General features: G+C 54.6%; 1 protein-coding gene across 2 annotated transcripts in view; it reads right to left on the minus strand.

The window, feature by feature from the left end:
- The window catches only part of TFEB (transcription factor EB), a 46,393-nt gene extending 26,522 nt beyond the window's left edge, over positions 1–19,871 (minus strand). Inside the window, exon 1 of one of the 2 annotated variants that reach the window (XM_077161773.1) lies at positions 19,635–19,871. The gene's annotated coding sequence lies outside the window, so the exon portion shown is untranslated. Of the gene's footprint in view, positions 1–7,360; positions 13,567–19,634 lie in introns of those variants that run through there. The other variant, XM_077161774.1, reaches the window with a different exon arrangement.
- Between the last annotated feature and the right edge of the window lie 1,048 nt (positions 19,872–20,919).

Below are 20,919 nucleotides of genomic sequence, written 5' to 3' on the forward strand. Positions count from 1 at the left end.
TGGTGAGCAGGAAGGACGAGGAGAGAGCCAGGCCACCTCCACCTCAGACTCAGGCCTGGGCTTGGGGGCCACAATGGGGAGGGACCCCTCTGCATGAATCACTTTCTGTTCTCCTCAGAGCCCAGCAAACACCGGCCACAGAGGACAACTGCCCCGCTCGCTCCCTCGTGCTCAAGTCTGCGTTCACACCCCCTCACACCCACTCCTAAGGACACCAATGTGTGCCCCCACGGGCTACCGCCCACACTCCCAGCAGGTCACAGAGAGGAGGCATGGCAGCAGCCCTAGCCCAGTGGACACAGTCGGGGGGCCCCTTCTGCTCGCCCCTACAGGCCCCACCTCTGAGCCCAGCACCCTGGAGTAGGCCCAGACGGCGCCAGGCCTTGGAGCACCTCAGCAACCAGGGCTGGTGGCTGGTCGAGCAGAGGACCTTCCGGGGCCAAGCCCGCTTTACCAAGCTCTCCACGTGTGCATGTGTGTGTGTGTGTGTGTGTGTGTGTGTGTGTGTGTGTGTGTGAGGTGGGGAGAGGTGGGGGTGTCAATCTGCTTGCCCTGAGAACAGTGAGAGCTGGAAGGGACCTTCTGAAGCAGAGCCCATCAGCCACATTTTACAGATGAGCAAACTGAGGCTCTGATTTGAGGAAGTGTCTTTGTTTGAGGTTATGAGCAAGAACAAGGCTGAAGCTGGACCCAGGGCTGGGTAGCTTAAAGTCAGTCAGACAAGGCATGGGATGAAGCCACAGGGTGGGGGTGCCAGTTAAGAAGGGGGGAAAGGGGAGGGGCGGAGATTTGCAACCACACCTGAAATTACACTTTTCCAGGATGCCGTACCGTTGCCATCTCATTCATTCTTTTCAAGTATCTCTTGAGCACCTCTCAGAAGCTAGCGCTGTGGTCAAGTGCACTTCCGCCCAGTCTGTACCCCTGGTCCTGTGAGACCTTGACTCTGAGATGGAGCATTTGTCTTCAGGGCACCCATATTGGCAGGCAGGCAGCGAGGCAGGCAGTGAGGCAGGCAGCCCTGGAACCTCTACCCCAGAGGACCAGCCTGGCCTCTCCCAGGGACGCAGCCCCCACAGTGCCCCTACACCACCCCCAGCATCCTGCTGGCATCCTGTGCCCGCAGGACACGAGAGTCCCCCCACCGGCCCCCCAACCTCCCACGGCCAACGCCGGGTCAGAGGCACACAGAACTCCAGGTGAGCCTGGGAAATCACCCACCAAACTGACGTTGTTTTCAGCCGCATAACCTTGATTTGTAAAACAGGAGAACATGACCAAGCTGTGAAGGGAGGGGGCAGGACCCCAACCACCTGCCTTCAGCTGGGAAACCCTCCCCCCACGCTCCCGGGTGCTCCCCAAGGCACCTTCTGGGGTCCTGAGGAAGAGTCTGAGAACCACATTTCCCTCCAGCCTCACCGTGTTACGGAAGCCCAGGGGAAGTACCCGACTTGCACAGGACCACACAGCTCAACAGGAGCTGGACGACAAGCCCCTGCCCCTCCCAACTTCCGAGCCAAGGTCTTCCCAGACTCCCAAGTCAATGAGACCCCATCCCTTTCATGGGACAGGAACACAGCGGCCCCCCGCCCCCCCAAAAAGCACATGGATTCAGCTCCTGACAAGAACCCACACTGAGACTGTGTGATTGCGAAAACCTTGTGTCTGATGCTCCTTTTATCTACCTTATCAACAGACGAGTAAAACATATAGAATAAAAACAAATAATAGGGGGAACAAATGTTAAAATAAATATAGTAGGTTGAAATGCTAGTGATCAATGAAAGGGAGGGGTAAGGGGTATGGTGTGTATGAAATTTGTTCTGTTGTCTTTTCATTTCTTTTTCTGAATTGATGCAAATGTTCTAAGAAATAATCATGATGATGAATCTGCAACTATGTGATGATATTGTGAACTACTGATTATATACATAGATCGGAACGATCATATGTTAAGAATGTTTTTGTTAGTTGTTATATATATTTTTTTAATTAAAAAGAAAAAAAGAACCCAGCACTGAGCAAAGTGCCCCCCACCCCCCACCCTCAACCCCACATCATCTGCTTTAGTTCTCAATAATCACCCTACAGCCTGGATATTTAATCTCAGTTTTGTAAGTAAAGAAAGGGATGTTCAGAAAGGTTAAGTGACTCATGCAGTGTCACCCAATCAGTGAGTGGCAAAGCCCAGACTCCAGCTCACCTGTGTTTACTCCAAAATCATGCTCTTGACAGCCCGCGACGGCCTTGCAAAAGTCCCCACCATCATGATTGCCGGCCTGGGTGTAAGGCTCCCTCTGGTTCTCCGACCCGACTCGCCCCAGCACCCTGGCACACACAGAGCCCCTCCTTAATAATAATAACAATACCACCTCCCTATAACAGAGCGCACTTCATACGTTATTAACTTACTCCATCCTCGCAACATTATGCTCCCATTCCCATTTCACAAATGAGGAGAAGGAGGCACAGAGAGGTTAGGTAACTCATCCAAGGTCATACAGCTAGGAAGTAGCAAAGCCAGAACTCAGCTCCAGGCAGTCCGGCTCTAGAGCCTGCTCCCCCAGCCACTGTGCTACACTCCCTCTCTATAATGACTGAGGCCCCTCTTTTAGTGCTGCTATAAAAAGTGCCCTAGATTGGGGCCTGAATCTCTCCCTTGAGAGACCGCTCTCTACAGGGGTCAGAGGCTGAATGGAACCCCTGAGGGTTGGACCTGGGAACGCCTACCTGGTGGGCATCCTCAGCCCATGTTCTCCAGCTGGATGGCAACACCCATCCCACCCACCCCCACGGGAGCGGGAGCTGGAAGGATGAGCTCCTGGGAAAGATATCGAGCCCAAGCATGGCTAGGACGTCTACTGCATGCCCAGCTTCAAATTGTGGCAAGTGCAGAAAGTAGAAAACTCTGTCCTTGCTCTCCTGCCAGAGGCTCCAGTCCCCAGAAATGCCCAGAGAGGGTGTCCCTGCCACCCCCACCATCTTCACTACTGGCTGCACCAGATGTTGGTGACACTTAGAAACGGGGCTAAAAATAGACTCTACACCGTGTCAGTGCTAAGAATAGTTCGGGCAAACAGCCCGCTGGGAGAGGACACTCACTGCCAGGGAGGCACCACCCCCTCCACCTCCCACCCCAGCCTGGCCCACCCCTGGGCTTTCACACGGAGCCCCCCACAGCCAGCAGAGGGCCTGGGGTACTTATACCCCCACTGTCCATGCGGACAGAGAGGTCGGCATGCCCACGTGTGCTGTCCTCACACAGGCCAGGGGGCTGGTCACCCTCCCCAAGGGGGGTAAAGGCATGGGCAGGAGTGCTTTACTGGGGCACCATGCACTTGAGTTCCTTTCTCAACTCAAACACCGAGGCCCAGCAGGAAACGGGGATAATCGTGCCCTAGGTCCCCTCATCTCGGGTCTCTCCCCTGCAGTCTTCCAGACTGACCTCTACCATGTGGGTGATGGGGGCAGGGGGGCAGAGTCCAGGGAGGGGACATTCGCGTCCCTGCTCAAGGCCTCCCTCAGCACCCGCCCCGGGTTTTGACCCCATCCGATCCTCTCCCTGTGTCACACTGGGACCCAGCGAGACTGGGGGGCCAAGCCTAGGGTCCCACAGCTGATTACTGGGGTGGGCTGCAGAAATGAAGATATTGGTGCCATTTTCTGTGCCCTTTTCATATATGAAGCACATCACAGCCATCATCTCATAATTCTCATGACAACCCTTTGAGGGAGACACTGCTGTTAGGCCCTTTTCACAGGGGAAGAAACTAATGACCAGAGAGTAAGTCACCAACTTTCTAAATGCTCAGCATTTTACTATGTTATCGCATGTCATCCTCATCATCACTCTAGAAGGTAGGGACTACTGTTATCCCCATTTTACACGTAAAGAAACTGAGGCCCACAGTAGATGGCGCAGATGGAATTCAAAGGTCCAAGGTCACAGAGCAGCCTGGATCCAAAACTCACGTCTTCAAGGCTGTAAAACCTTGGGTGAGAAGCTTAACCTTGCTATGCCTCAGTTTTCTCATTGCTTATTAAAAGCCCAGCTTATTAGATTACTGTATTATTATGAAGATTAAATTTGCAAATATACAAAAAGTATTTAACCCAGCGCCTGGCACACAGTAGCTGCTCATTAAGTATTACCCATCATTATCCACTACATTCCACAGCGGAAACCCAGGCCTGCAGCTGTGTGCTCTGAGCGCAGCAGGCTGGGCACGACCCAGGGCTCCCTAGAAATCAGGCCTCTGCCAATCAGATCTAGGACAATCCCCCCACCCCACTCTACTTGGCAATAGTGACCCCCAAACTGGGGCTCCTAGAGTAGTCCATACAGAGTGGGACTTGGAGGTTGGGGATCCCAGACCTGGGCCAGACCTGGGTCTCATCCTCTGAGGCCCCTAAAGGCAGTCTCCACCCCACCCACCCACCCCCGCCGCAGCCTGCATAATAGGTCCTGGGTTTCTGCCCCCACTTCCCGCACTGCTCCTACAACACCAGGCCACAGGTGGGTTCTCCAGCCATGCAGCTGATGTCCTCATGACCTTCCCCAGCCTTAGAAACAACAATGATAACCCATGTAGAGCTCTCCACAGTAAAGTCACAGGATGGCATCACACCCAGGCTGCGCAGCTCAGGGGTTAGCACACCCACTTTACAGGTGAAGAAAGTGAGGTATCAACTGGGCCAAAGACCTCTGGCCCTGGGTCCAGGCTCAGGGCTGAGAGCCATGTCCCAGCCAGCCCAGGCCCACCATGGCTGAGGCAGCAGAGAGGAGGAGAAGGTTCAGGAGACCCCCAGGGGCCTAGGGGAAGGGAGGAAACAGCTGAGCCATGCCCCCTGACCCTCACCCACAGTGACTGTAGATCCTGCACGCCTGGAAAGAGGCACCGATGACCCTGAGTCTTCCTCCATCCCACCCCACCCCCGGCCAGGGGAAATGGGCACAGCCCTCACCCAGTGCCCTGAGACAACCTCACCCAACCCCCCCCCCCCAGTCTGCCTAGCACAGACACCTCCCTGCAGGCTGGTCCTGCAGCCCTCTCCCACCAGGGAGACCCCACCTCTCAAGGTGGCTTTTCAGTTCCCAGACCCCAGACCCAACCATTTGCCCCCAGGCACTGTCACCTCTCACTATCTCCCCCAACACTCTGTCATCAATGGGAAGCCCTCCCTGACCCAGTCCTCTGCCTCTGCTGACCCCACCACACCCACCTCACAAAGACCCAGGCTCCCCAGACACCTTGCTAAGAATTGGGCTGGACTCTCCAGCCAGACCATTGGGTCTGCCAGGGACTTGCACTCTGAGCCCAGCCTGTGGGGCTGGGTCTTGCACCCAGTAGGTGCGCTATGAACACTGCGTAGGAGAGAAATAATCTCCAAGGCAATGGACCCCAATATTTTTAGCATGACTCACAGAAGAAAATGTGTTTTGCATTTCAACCCAGTACACACAAAGGTACACAACACACACAAATTTTTAAATAAAAAAGCAAAGGTTGTACAAAACAACACAGATAGTATGATGCGCTTGGGATGTTTCCTATTCTATTCTTTTCATTTTTAAAAAATGTTCATTGAGACACACTAAATTGGCTTCATGGCCAGAGTGGGGTCCAGTTAGTGGCCCTGACTCACCTTTTGAAAAAACCATTCCTCCACGGACATCTAGGCAGCCCGACTCCCTGCCTGGTGCTTGGCCCTCTCTACAATACGGGTGCCTGACAGAGGCATTCATTTACCAGGCACTGCCTCCGGGCTAGGCCCACCCCCCACACCCAACATTTTACTATGGTTAGCTCACGTTCTCTTTGCCATCACCCTAGGAGGTAGGGTCTGTTGTTATCTCCATTTTACAGGTAAGGAAACTGAGGCCCAAGGTCACATAGTAAATGGCCCAGATGGAATTCAAACCCAGGTGTATCAGAATCTAGAGCTGCATTCCTAACCACTGTACCATACCAGGTGAGTGGTCCTCAGCCCCTCTCTTAAATACCTCACTGGTAGGAAGCTCACTTCCCAAGAAAGTGTGCTCCAACTTCAACTACTAAAAAGCCATTCCCTATATTAACTGAATTCTTTCTATTTGTTGGCTACTAGATTGGCCATGGAACAGGGAGAAAGCAGGGCTTCAGGGGCTGCAGACCAACACTCACAACCCCCAGACAGGTCCTGCTCTCGCCTCCCCACCCACTTCCTCCAGCTGACCCCCAGGAAGGGGCTGGGCTGTGGGTGGGGATCTGCCTGAGTACCGGAAGCTGACGGTCCCTTACTCACATCACTGCCTGGGGCCGGGCACCTGTCTACTCTGCACCCCCGTTTCCCCATCTGTGAAATGGGATTGTAATGGTATCCACCCCAAAAAGGTGAAGATCCAAGGAGCTGATCCAGGTAAAGTACTTGGCACAGCACCTTGCACAGAGTCAGGCTTGGTAAACATGAGCCACGGCGATTACTTCCAGTTCCAACTCAATCCCCCACCATCTATAATGATCACCATCAACCCTGAGAGACTTTTTTTTTTTTTTTTTTGCATGGGCAGGCACTAGGAATCGAACCTGGGTCTCCAGCACAGCAGGCAAGAAGTCTGCCTGCTGAGCTACCTTGGCCCACCCCCTGGGCAGCTTTTTGCCATTTGCACAGAAACCTATTTACTCTCAGCGAAAATGGTGATCCCTGCAGGGTGCTTACTTACACTGGGGTGCCAGGCGCTGTTCTGATTAAGACTCTTAATTCACATAATGAACCCATGAGGTGGGCACTATAATCGTCTCCTCCATTTTACAGATGAGAAAACAGGGGCACGAAGACGGTAAGGGATTTGCTGGACCACACAGCTGGAGAGCGGCAGGGCTGAGATTCAAATCCAGGCGGACCTGCCCAGCGCGCAGGTGCTCTCGGAACTCGCTGCAGCCAGGCTGGCAACGTGCTGAGCTCACCACGCCCATCACCTTTTCACCAGAGGCCTGCCGCATCCCCATGAGATGTGTGCTATCTTACAGAGGAGGAAACCGAGGCGCAGAGTGCTGTGCTAAGTGGCCCAGCATGGCTCTGTCGGGCAGGGGCGGGGCTGGACACCAGGTTCGACCGACTCTGGATTCCCCATTCTTTGCACCATCGGGCTCTTTTCAGAGCCTCCCTGGGCCCCCTGCTTCCCCGGCTCCCCCTATCTGCTCCCACCCCTGTCTGTGCTCTGTGCCTCCCTCCACCCCTCCTCTAAGGACATTCCCACCCAAGCCCATGGTGCCAGTGCAGCCTGAGCAACTGTGACCCATCACCCACCTCCTTGAAGGTACACGCACACACACACACACATGCATGCAAATACATGTGTGCGCACACACTCTCATACCTGGGAGAGGGTGGCCCCCTGGAAGGAACCTCCTGGTGTGTTCAGACCATCTGGGGGCCAGAGCCCCGGGCAGCGACCCTGCCCCAGCTCAGGCACCAGTTTCCTCATTTTCCCCCAGCACTGTTTCTCACCCAGCCCCCTGCAGCCTTGGCCTGAGAGGAAGTTGCACAATCCCCCAGGAGCTGCAAAAGTGGCCAAGAATTACTCACTGCACAAAGGGAACCGCATGCCCGAAAGGGCCCCTCCACCCCCCGCCACAGGCTACCCAACACCGACGGGAGCCTGCTTCCAATCTCGCCAACCCAGGGCTCCAGGCCACCTGCTTTGCTCCTTCTCCCTCCCAGACTGGGCCACTCGCAGCCAGGCCCCTGCCCAACACATACATGAACCACACTGCCCCAGGGAAATGAAGGGACAAGAATTTTGCTGAAGTCAGGATCCTACCAGGTGCAGCATGGACCTAACCCTGATCCCTGCATCCTGCTGGTGCCTCCTGGAGAGACACACCTCCTAGCCAGAAGCCCGCAGCTCACTGCTCTTCCCACCGACCACCCACCCCCGCCTCCGCGCTGGGCCTCCCCAGGGCTTCCAGGCACCCAGTCTGCAGCCTCCCTGTAGCCCACCACCTTGAAAAGGACCCTGAGACCATGCCTGCCCCTACGAAGCTCTGCAAAGATCCCAGCCACCACGAAGGTGTGGGTGTAGAGAAAAAACATACAAAAAATTCCCATATATCACCCTATTATTAACACCTTGCATTGGTGTGGTACATTTGTTACAACTGAGGAAAGCACATTTTAATAACTGTACTAGTAACTATAGGCCATGGTTTAACTGAGGGTTCACTGTTTGTGTCGTGCAGTTCTACGGATTTTTCTTTTAATTTTTATTCTAGTAACATATATACAACCTAAGTTTTCCCCCTTCTAACCACATGCAAAACTATAATTCGGTGCAGCTAATGACATTCACAACGGTGTGCTAGCATCACTACCATCCATTACCAAAACTTCTCCATCCTCCCAACTGGAAATTCCGTACATTTTAAAATTTAACTCTCTATTCCCTACCCCCACCCCATACATTTTTCACTTGTGGGAAACTGCTTTCACTGTACATGCAATTTCAGAGGTTCCTCAGCCCCCAAAGTACTTCTCTAACAATCTGTCAGAGAGATTTGACATTTCACTTGGTGGTTTTTTTCTTCCGGCTATGGGATTCCTGTCTTTGATAGTAAATACTCTTGGTCAAGAAAGACAGGCACTCACTAAGTTGTTATCAGTCATCTATACCTCAGGGTGGATGGGTCTATTGGGCCTTTTCCAGAAAGCATCTTTCAGAAGAGGAGAGTACAGTAGAGAGACGATTAGATGGCCTTGGCCTCTGGGGGAGTGGGGATGGGGGGGTGGAGATGACACTGAGGTGAGGAGAGCCCCAGCACGGGAAGATTAGAGGCCCAGCAAGGATTGACCAGACTCCAGCCCAGCCCTGGACCCTCCCTGGGATGCCAAACTCTATACAAAAGGTGAGTAGGAAGTGGCCTGGGCATGCAGAGCCCCAAGGATGACCTCTGGCTCCCACCCCTCATTGCGGTGGACTAGCAATGGGGCCCCCGATAAGGAGCGTGATAAGTGCCTCTTATCACCCATGCAACCTTGGACTCCCACCCAACAAAGGACAAAGTCAGAAATGGTTTTGCCTGGGCCCCCCAGAGGCTCCCCCAGAGAGTCCCTCATTTCTGCAGCCCTCATCAAAAGGCAGGGGCCCTCAGGGCCGTTCCCCCACCAGCACCACCACAGCACTCTGAGGCCCAAAGCAGCAAGAACCAGGGCGGAGACTCACAGCTGATCACCTGACACCTGCAGCTGAGCGGCCAGGAGCCCAGGCAAGGGGGAGGGGCCGCTGCGGGAAAGCCCTCCCTCCCCTAGAACACAGTGGTCACAAGGCAGGAGTACCCCCCCAAAATGCCTGCACACCTACCATCTCCCCTATCGTGACAACAGCCCCAGGAAGGAGAAGGGGCAGCAACTCTTGCCAAATTTCAGATGAAGAGAGAGGCCCAGAGAGTTAAGTGACTCCCCTTTAAGTTCATACAGCTAGTGCAGGCAAACCTCCGTGTCCTGGCTCTTTTCCTAGATTCGGGTTTCTCAACCTTGATACCACTGGTATTTGAGGCCACATAATTCTTTGTTGTGGGGGCTGTCCTGCGCATTGTAGGATGTTGGATGCCAGTAGTACTCCCCTAGTTGTGACAACCAAAAAACTGTCTCCAGACATTGTCAATGTCCCCTGGGGGCAAAATTGCCCCGATTGAAAACTACTGCCCTAAAAGCTCCCTAAAGACTGGCATCTGCCAATTCTAAACTGAAGAGTATCTGCTGCGGAGAGTCTTCCCTTCTTTCTTGCCAGATGTGCCACTGTGGTCTCAGTGCCTCTGGGCAGGGGTGTCCCATTGTAAACACTACTGCTTGGGGAGGGTCTCTTCCCAAGATCAAATAAATACCACCCTTCTGCCTCCAAGCTTGGCATTCATTATCACAGTTCTAGTTCAACTATTTTAATCACAAAATTCTATCAGTAAAAAATTTTGAGCACCACCACATATACTTGTTTCCTCATCAACAGCAAGAACATATTATGCATGTAGCAAATATATGCACAAATAGGTCCTATTAAAAAAGACCAGAAGGCCTGGCACCGTGGGATCAACAACTGTATGCCGACCAAGAGGGGGAAAAGAAGTGTAACTAATAAGTATCAGCAGCAGAGAGTTCAAAAAGAGTCGAGAGGCTACTCTGGAGGCCACTCTTATGCAAGCTTCAGGTAGACATTGCCACCTATCATAACTTGCCAACCCCCAACCATATTCCAGCCAATCCTAAAGAACATCTAGGGCAATACATAAGATTCTACAAAGGTTCCATGCACTGGAGTAACTTTCCAGAAACCTACAACCTCCAGATGGGTCCCTGGACCAGATAAGTTCTGAAACCTAGAGGGCTCAGCCTCTTCAGAACATCAGCTAGTTCCAGCTCCCTACCCCATATCAGTGACAGCCCCTTCCAACATGAAAAAGTTAGGATGGGCATAGCCCAAACACCCCTGAAGAGAGGGATGGAAAGATCAAAGGTGATGGTGGAGCTACACAGAGAAGGCAGGGCTTAACAAACGAATATGACTGCTGAATCATTAAACTGATCTTTTAGTCTCCAGTATCTTAGAGCAGCCAGAAGTAAAAACCCAAAATTGTGGAATTGTAACCCATATCAAACTCTGAAACTTGTTCTACAACTAATTGTTGTACTGTGCTTTGAAATTTACTGCTTTTTTGCATATATGTTATTTTTCACATAAAAGAGGGGAAAAGTTATATGATGATAAAAATACATTTATTCCTTCTAGCCTCCTATATTCTGGAGCAGCTAGAAGGAAAAATCTGAGAGGATGGTATGGTAGCCCATGACAAACTCTGGGGGGATCTATCCTGTAACTTATACTTGTTGAAGAGGGCTTTGAAAACGATTGCTTTTATCTTTCTTTGCTTTGTATATATGTTATATTATACAATAAAAAAAGTCTAAAATAAAAGACCAGAAGGGTAAATTACACCCGTGATAAAATACCGTCACACCTTCGCCATTGTGGCAGATATTAAACAGGCTAACAACAGCAGGTGTTGGTGAGGCTGTGGAGCAACGGGAGTTGCTAGTGAAGAGGGAACTGGTACAATCACCTAAAAAATATCTACTAAGGTTGAAATATGCACCGCATACCCAGGGCTGTGACAATTTACTCATGAGTACATAGATGCTGGAGAAATGTATACACCAAAGAGGTAGAAAAAAAAAAGCACTGGGGTGCGGGGATAAGGACGTTCCTACACTATCGTTTTGGAGTAACCCAAAATGGAAAGCATCCCAAATGTCCGGGAGACGGAGGATGGATACCACACGGTGGCCTGTTCACACAGTGGAAAACTAAACAGCAGTGAAAATGAGCTTGCTACGGTTATATCCAGTGACATGGACAAATCTCCCAAATACACTGCCGAGTGGGAAACACATGACATAAAAGTTCCTTCTGTCTGAAACTCAAAATCAGGTGAAAGTGAACTCGGCTGGTAAGGGATGCAGGCGTGGATGGTTACATTACAGAGAAAAGCAAGGAGCTGACTGTCATAAAAAGGCCAGGGTCGACACCTCTGGGGGGTTATGACTGAGGTGGGGTACGCAGGTTGACTCCGGGATGCAGGCTACATTCTACTTCATCTCGATGGTGCTGACTTGTACACAAATGTTTATGCTCTGACTGTGGGGTTGGAAAATGTGTGTCTTGTGTCTGATACTCCTTTTATCCAGGGTATGGACAGATAAGTAATAAAAAAAATGGATAAAAATAAATAAATAATAGTGGAGACAAAGGATAAAATAAATTGGGTAGATGGAAATATAGTGGTCAACGAGAGGGAGGGGTAAGGGGTATGGGGTGTATGAGTTTTTTCTTTTTTCTTTTTATCGTTTTTCTGGAGTGATGCAAATATTCTAAGGATGATCATGGTGATGAATACACAGCTACATGATGATGCTGTGAGCCACTGATTGCACACCATGTGTGACTGTATGTGTGTGAAGGTTTATCAATAAAAATATATATTTTTAAATGGTTAGGCTCCTTTCAGTAATTATGTCATATTGCACAATAAAAGGTGGGGAGAGGAACAGATGAGAGAAAAACAAACAGAAATGGAAGCTCTGACATTTTCTTCCCTTACCTGGTCATGAAAACCAGTATGACTAGGCCAGGAAAATGAGATGAAGACCTAAAGTTAGTCACAGGCCTAGAGCATCGGGGGTTGCCTGCGGGGGCCTCCCAGCTGGCCCCGGTGGCTGACTGCTCTCAGCCCCCAGAAGCTGGTCACCGTGGCCCCTTTCATCTCCCACTCCCGCCCAGCGTGTCCCAGGCCCGACGCGGCCCTTCCTGGCCAAGGACAGGTGCTGCACCAGGCTGTGCACCTTCATATCTACCCCACCCCACCCTGGGCCGTTCCTTGGGGTCCTTGGCAGTGGGAAGGCAGCGGTGTGAAGGTGGGGGGGACCTTTGTCATCCTCTGAATACACCAAAAGGAGGAAAGAGGCAGAAAAAAAAGAAAGAACTAGGGTGGTGAGGAGGGGGGCAGAGAGCAGGAGAGGAAGGTACAGACATATCGAGGGCTAACGTTCCAGATGTTGTAGAACTGGGGAGGGGGTTAGAGGGATGTGGGGAAGGTGGGACAGGGACAGGACTGAAGGTGCTGGAGGGTGGGGGAGCAGATGCCCTGCCCCTTGATCCCGGGCCCAAGTTTCAGGGCTCAGTACCAGGCAGGCAGGTCCAAAGAGACCTGAGTTGCTGGGCCTGATGTGGCAGCCCACACCCCTGGCCCCAGGCTTCCCAACGGCTGGTGGGTGGCTCAGTGGCCTCTTCTTGCATCCAGCACCCTGGGGTCCTCCCACTCTATCCAGGAAGGAAGACTCCTGGGCCTGCAGAGGTGACCCCAGGTGAATGGACCTAAGAAATGGTGCCCACTCTGGGGCCTAAACCCCTCACTGTAAAGATCTCCAGGCTGGCATGAGCTCTTTTGTGAAAAAATTTCTCCCAACCAAAGAATGTTCCTTAGAGCAAAGGGCTACATGTCTTCACACTTGTGTTCAACATGAAGGAAATAGAAGTAGTGGTCTGGCTTCCAGCCCATCCTGGTAGGCCAGTCCAATGCTAGGCACAGAGGAGGCGGCCCCGAAGTGCTTGCTGGCTGGAATGGCACCGAGGCATGGGGTGTGTGGAGAGGCTCCCTCACCATCCCTGGGCCTCGGTCCCCTCCTCTGGGCAATGCGGGGGGAGCCTCAACGTCCAAAGCCCCTCCCAACCCGCAGCTCAGAATCAGTCCTCAGACTAAGTCAGCCAGATCCGCCCCAACCTGGGCAGCTGAGAGCAAGCCTGGCCAGAGCCTGGGAGGGGACGAGCATGGCAGGGGGTAGACAGTATAGTGTGTCACCTCCTGGCCACCCTGCACCCCTTGGGGACTGGGGGGACTGAGGCAGCTGCTGTCCCCAGACCAATTATAAACAAGGCAGAGGACAGGCTGTGACTTCCCTTGGCAAACAGGAGAAAACAAACCAGAGCCCCACCCCACAGACCTACTGGTAGACCCGGGGGGACGGGGAGGGAGGTGTTGTACACTGGGGGTGCTGGCAACCTCTCTGTGGGAAGGAACGGGCCATGAGCCCCAAGCCAAGAGGGGCTGGGCCTGGAGCACTGGCCGGGGTGGGGGTGGGGGTGCGCAGAGAGGCGGGGAGGAGGGAGGGGACAGGGTGGAGCTCAGGACCTGAGCTGTGTCCAAGCTCCCCGGGTATTAGATGGTGAAGTACCTGCAGGGTAGAGAACCTGGTACAGCGTTTTTGTGCGCTCACTTCCGGGCATATGTGGGGGCTTGATTCATGTTCATTCATCCATTCCACAAAGACTTACTGACCACCCCCCTACATACCAGGCACTCTTCTAGGGCCTTGGGTCCAGCATCGAACAAAACAGAAAAAGCCCCTGCCCCCAGGTGCTAACATTCCAAGGTGACCTTCAGCTGCTGACTGACGAGTGACCTCTGAGCTCATCCCACCCCCAATCGACGCGGCCAAAGGACTTGCCCCACCTTTTCTCACCTCCGACCAGGCTTCACTCCAACTCCCCCAGCTGCCCAGGGAGACTTCACCCCAACCTCAGGCTGCCAGCCCCGAGGCGCTCCCCTCTATCTGTGGCCAGCAAGGCCCGGGACCACTGGGACGTCCCCAAGCCCACAGCCCCCTAAACATCGCACGTCTGGGAGAAAAGGAGAAGGGGACGGCTTCTTTTTGTGCATGTTTTATCATTTTTATTATTAACTAGGAATTCAAACACTTTCACGTGAAGGGAAAGGAAAGCAATGGGACGGACCTTTCAAAACCCAAAGGGGGCGGGAGGGGCACATCGGACACCTCCACCTTATTCCAACAATGCTACTCGGGCTCCCGGCAGCGGTGTAGGAGCTTTAGACCCTGCCATGTGCTCTGACGACTCAGGGTTAGCGTGGTCCCTCTCTGCCCACCTCAGCCTGTCTTAATCAAGCAGTAAATATCTCCTAAGCGCTTGTCCCAGAGACCGGGATGCAGGACTACAGGGTTGAACAGCGGTGACGTCACCAGGAGGTGGGGGAAGGGGCCGGAGCAGGGCGGCGGGAAAGACGGATTGCACAGGACCTGGGGAAACCAGGTGGTCTCCCAAGTGGTCCCTGCCCCTGGCCTCGGGTCCTGGCTTCATAAAGGAGATGGGCCTGACAGGCCCAAAGCAACCAGAGCCGCCACGGAAACAGAAAGGTCCAGCCTGGGTAGCTGCAAAGCAGCAGGCCCTGCAGGCGGGGCTGCCCACTAAGAACGCGTCACACACGCTAGTTCTCGGGCCCTCTTCCACAGTTACCACGTCAGAACTCCAGGGCTGGGGCCTGCACCCCACTTTAACAGCTCCTCCATGTGATGCACAATCAAATTTGAGAACCACCAGAGAAAAAGCAGTGGAATCCCCTGTGACTTTTTTTAACACAGCAGCCTGGGCCCCTCCCCCAGAGATTCGGCTGCAACTGCATTTGTTCACAAGCTCCCCAGGTGGTCCTAACCTACAGCAGGGCAGGAGTGAGATGACACAGTCCCCTAGTGTCTTGGGAAACCTTCCTTGATGGGGGGAAGGCCTGGCCATAGGGAGGGGCGCAGGAGAGAGGACCAGCAGGGACCAGGGCTGGGAGGAGGGAACATGTGCCACAGATTTCTGGATAGAGTCTCTTGGAATTCCTGCATTAAGCCCTGTGGCATCACATCTTACCCCGGGCCCGCCCCCATGTGGATAAGAGCCGGCAAGTTGGCCTGCCCCAAGAAAGCTGGGGGTGGGTGGGGATGATCAGAACTCATTTCTCCTCTCCCTTATGCCCACAGTTGAGAGCCAGGAAAGAAAACTGGGGACGACCTTGCCTGTGGCTGCCCTTGGCGGCTGCCCTCTGCTCTCATCCACCATCCCACTGCGAAGTACTTCCTGTGAGTGCTGATAAATCCCAGTGCCTGCCCTATCACTGGGATTTTATCTCTGCCCTCTGTGAGAATCCAGCCAAAAGGGATGGTGTCTCTGGTGTATGATGGAAGAGGAGCAGGCAGCAGGAGGGCAGGGGAGAGCCACAGGCCGGGGGTGGGTGGGCGGTAATTGTCCAGGCCAGAAGCTGCTCAAGGAATCCCAAAGGGCAAGACAGGGGTGGTGGAGACACTGCACGCCCATAGCAGGGGCTATGGTTACGTCCCCCAAAACACTGCCTGGCTGCTCTGCCAGGGCCAGACCTGAGTAAAGCCTAAGCCAGTGGACTTCATTAATCTCCAACTTTTCTCTGCACCCATCCTTTCTGAAGCGTCACTCATCCTGGTGCGTTTACCAAAGGTCTATACGAAACACTTACATTGAAGGGAGCCCCACACATGATCTAGATTCAAAACTAGGGAAACTGAGGTCCAGAGAGAAGCAGGGACCTATACCAACCACAGGTGGATCAGAAGGAACATGGGGTCTCCTGATCCCTGGTCCATTACTCTTGTCACAACCTTAGCTGCTGTCCCACTCTCATCCATCCATTCCCCCACAGCCTTCTCCACATCTGATTACACAAGTGCCTGCTGAGGGGTTCACTGCTAAACTAATGGATATGAAGTCCAGGGCACCTCCCCTTCCTGGGTCATCTGAGGTCTCCAAGAAGACCCAGGAAGCTCTGTCTGAAACCAGTCTCTAATCCTGGCCAGTCAGGACAGGTTCTCACCAGGGGTCCTTTGATCACCCCAGTTGGCAGCTTAGGAGAGAGGCCAGGAGATAGGCGTGGTCTCTGGCTAGGGACCTCACTAAGTTCTCATCCTTACTCATAGCAGGGAACCCTACATAGCAAAAGAAGGTCCCTCAGCCTTCTTTCTCCGCCTTTTGAGACAATTCCTGAGAAACCCAGAATTGGTCTTTCTTAGGGATTGAGAACGTGGACTTTTGGTGTCAGTTGGGCCTGTGTTAGAATTTCAGTCCTGCCACTTCCAGGCTGTGTGACTTTAGGCAACTTGCTTAACTTCTCTGAATCAATATAATGAAGTGATCAGTGAAATGGTCAGTATAATTAAAACAATAATTCCTATCTCACTCTAAAGAGTAAATGTGCATAAAAAAATTATAAAGAGTAAACATGGCAACTATAGTTAGTAACTGAATTTTTATTGTATTATTCTATTATAGCATAAAGAAAACAGAATATTCTATTATATAGGGTGTTACTGTTATACTCTCACGACACCCAAACATACAGTTCACATATACACACATGTACACACAAGCTCACATCAATCACGCAAACCTCACACCGATACACAAGCAGTCAACAACCCTCCTCCAATACTCCTATACTTACCGCCTCCCAGGCACCGCTGCACAGCCTTAATCCTCACAACCACCCTGTGAGGTAAGGGTGTTTTTCCTCTTCCCCCTTTCAGATGAGGATACAGACATTATACGTAGACACTCTCGCTGCATTCTGGGATGTGGACATTTCTGGCAGCTCTAGGAACCCTGAGCTCTCCCCCTCCGTATCTGCGGAGGCCAACCTGATTTCCACGGTCATAGCCAGGGCAGCCCCGAGCCGGGCCCCTGTGCTGACTGCCCTCCATCCCCAGGACAAAGGCCCAAGCTGGTTTTCATGCCAGCTGCAATCGGGGAAACCCCTGTTGCCGGCAGAAACTAAGTTGACTTTGAAAAGACAGAAGCCAGGAGGTGAGAGGGGGTGGCCGGTGCTAAGTAACTCTATAAACTCTGGCTAATGATGCAATTACAGCTGTAAACAGAGCCCCAGGAGGGTAGCAGGGCCAGAGCTAGACCCTCAGTGGGCAGCCCGGCCTGAGTGTTGGGAGACCCCAACCACCTACTTTCCAGCTTCCAGGAACAGAAAGCTTGACTGGCAGTGGATGTGGGTGCTGGGCACTCCTACCCACCACCCATCCCCAGCCTGGGACCCTGGAAGGGCTCCTCCCTGCCCTGGCACATCTCCTGCCCCACTCTGAATGTGAGTCACTTGGCCATCAGCCCTTAGAGGCCCTGCTGGCTCTCCCTGGATTCAGTGCTTACCTGGGGGTATGTTCTCTGCCCCACCCCCTGCACCCCTTCCTTGGAACCGGGAACCAGGAGACCTGCAGTTCCCATTTGGCTCCACCTCCAAGAGCTGAGCTGAGAACAAAATAGCACTGGAACTTTACCAGGCCTGGTAAACTGTAAGCACTGTTGGTCCCTCCAATAGAAGCACAGCACAGAGTCATCCCAAACAGACCCACCCTTCATTTACTCCCTCTGATTCCTCAGCTCTCCACAGTCCTGGCAGCCAGGGAGTAGACAGTAAGGAGGCCAAGGGAGTTGCGATTTTTTCCCCTGGGCTGGGGCTGGGGAAACTGAGGCACAATAAAACTACACTCTCTAGCTACCAGGCAGGGCTCCCAAAGCAGCCAACCCTTCCCTTTCCTCTGCCTCTTACCATAGGCCTATAATACCTCTACTGCTGACTCCCAACCAGGCTGTGAGCAACCTGAGAGCAGAGCCCAGGGGCTGTCTCCAGGCCGTGCCCAGAGAAAGCCTCCAAGAGTACCTGCTAAGGAGCCAAGGACTGCGTTCTGGTAGCATCTACATCTGGCTGCCCGAGAAGCCCCAGGCCCTGGGACAGAAACCAAAGACCAGGCCCCAATGCCCACCCACCCAGGAGGGCCAGGTCTTAGCCAGCAGAATCTCCACCAGGGTAGGTACAGAGGCCCCCACACCCCAGCGCTGTCACTGGAGCCTGTACCGGCCTTGTCCCCTTCCTGGATCGACTAAGCACCCCCTCACTCGGGTTGGAGGCTGGGAGGTAACTAACTGACACTTCTCAAGCGAGGGCTGAGCCCAAGCACTAAGCTCAAGTTTTGTCCAGACAGACGGACGAGAGGGCTAGGGGGCTGGGGCTGACGTGGATAGGGTAAGGACCGCGGGTGAGAGGCTGGCGGGAAGTGGAGTGGGGGCGAGCCTTGGGAGCAGAGACTCGCTAAGACGAGCCCCGCCCCGGGCGCCCTCCCTTCCTCCCCCAGGACGCGGGGCCGGGGCGCGCCAGGCGACTGCGGCGCGAACCTGCTCGCGCAGCCCGGAGCAGCTTGGGGCAGCCGTGCGTGAAGCCAGAACCCTGAGTTGGGAGGGGGCGAGAGGCGGGGACCTGGCTGGCATCTGTCCGCTCCCTTCGAGGAGGCGGGCGCAAGCGCCGCGGCGGGATGGCTGATCCGAGTACTGGGGTGGGGGGGGAAGGGGTGCAGATTCGGGGGGCGGGACAGCCTGGTGTTGGGCGGTGCAGACTGCGGAGAGGGGGAGAGAAAGCGTATTTTCCGGGATTCGGAATCGAGAGCCGGGGGACGAGGGCGGGAGGGGGATGGGCCAGTTGCTTGGGGCTTTGATGAGAGCAAAAAGAGAGTACACTTCGGGGTTTAGGGTTCCCTAGGGCGATGGGATAATGCGAGGGGGAGAAAAAGTCTGCGCTCAGGAACACCCGGGGACGACAACGGGGGGAGCTCCTAAGAGACCGAGGGCAGGAAGGGACGCGAAGGGAAGGAGGATGGTACTTCCACCCGCCCCCTGCCCAGCAGCCCAGCCCCCGGGGCGTGGCGCCGCTCTGGTCCTCCCACTCCCCGGGACCATCCAGGCGGGGCCTGTCCCGGCCGGACTCGGCCCCCGCACACCGCCCCTACTCCTCACCCCCTCCCCCGCATCAACCGCCCAGCCGCGTCCGGTGGCTGGGGGGGCGGGGGCGCCGGGCCCACGCTTCTCAAACTTCTTGCAAGTTCACTCCCACGCCTCCCGCCCCTTCGACTCACAGCTCCAGGGTCGGGAAGGCCCATACCCGCCCCGGCCCCTCCCGCCCGGTTACATAAGGTCGGAGAGAAGCCGCCCCCGGCCCAGGCCTCCAAGGAACAGCTGGAGGGGTTCTTGGGCTCGGGGCGCAGCGACGTTCCCGGCACGCGCGGGGCGCCCGGGACTGGGCTGTCGGCGGGGCGGGTGGCGGAGCAGAGCCTACGGTCTCACTGCCATCTCCACTCCGCACCCCCCACCCACCTGTCTCTGGGACCCACAGGATGGAGACAGGGGAATCTGGGTCGGGGGTCTCGGGCCCTCCGCGCGCCCAGCTTCTCCCGGCTCTTCTCACCTCGCTGTGAAGGTCAATCTGTCCGCCTCCCGCACCCTGCGGCTCTGGCAACTTGTCCAAGTTCAGGTGCCCGGCCCACGAGCTGCGCCTGCCACCCGCTCCTGAGCTCCTCCGGTTCCGCGCCACACGGGCACCCGTCCCGTCCGACCTTCCCGCCGCCGCCGTGGCCACCGCTCCCTGCGTCCCGCCAGCGGCCGCCGCCTCGGCTGTCACCAAGCCCCGCGCCCGGCGCCCTGGCTCCGGCTGTCACTCCGCGCCCACTTCCCGCCGCGCCCGGCAGAGGGCAGCACCCACCCCCGCGGCCCCGCCCCAGCCCGCCCACCGCCGGCCCGCCACGGCGCTCGCCGGGAGGCGTAGTCCGCGCTGCGGCCGCGCTAGGCACGCCGGGACTTGCGGGCCACGACCTGCGGGGTCTCGGTGTCTGACTCGGAACCTTGGTTCCGCTTCGTTCCTGCATCTTTTGCAGGTTTCCTTTCTCTCTCAGTTAGTGATATGCCAGACCAGGGCTCACTGCAATACTCCCTGTGGCCTGTCTGACCCCATGGAGGGGCCTGCAGGAGGCTGTCTTTCCAAAAGTCTAGGAAATACGTCAAGTCCCAGATGGTGTGCCCTTACCAATAGAAACTCCTGCGCGGCAAACCCCAGTTGCCCCCCTGGTTTGAAGTGGGATACAGGACCTGGATCTCAGAAGTTATACTCTTTTGCCTGATCCTGACTTAAAGAGTAAGGTTGGGGTCAGCCTGGTGGACGCAGGATGTAATACAACTGTAGAATGGGCTCGTGCCCCTACCCGCATTACATGCCCTCCCTTACACCCCTTCCCGCCTAGCCCCTTCAGCCTGAATTCTCTGGTACCTCCCCGCGGCTGGGTGGAATTTTTCTGATCTCCTTCCTTGTCACCTTTCCCTTTTCGGAGTCTCAGGGTGCTGGGTCGTCATTCTCCCAGCTTTTCCCTACACCCTGTGGCCCCAGGTTTCTGGCTTAGGAGGCCTCTAAGGAGAACAGGGATAAAGTCTAGAGGGCAGGACTTCTTGCTGAGCTGGTTACAGCAGGTGGGCTTGAGTTCCATGTGATTCAAGAAGCTATCCCTTCTTGAAGGAGGCCAGCCCTGGGACCTAGGGTTCCCCTCAGCTCAGCCCAGGCCTTCTGAAGTCCTGTTGGAGATGGGTTCTGGCACACCCTCCGCCCTTCAGGACCATGGGATGTTGCACGTGTGCAGAGGCATCCGTGCTCTCCTAAGGAAACTCCTTGTCCATGCATAATTAGCAAGTGGGGAGACTGAGAC

This window comes from Tamandua tetradactyla, chromosome 5 (genome assembly GCF_023851605.1).
Source record: "Tamandua tetradactyla isolate mTamTet1 chromosome 5, mTamTet1.pri, whole genome shotgun sequence".
In the NCBI taxonomy this organism is placed as follows: Eukaryota; Metazoa; Chordata; class Mammalia; order Pilosa; family Myrmecophagidae; genus Tamandua; species Tamandua tetradactyla.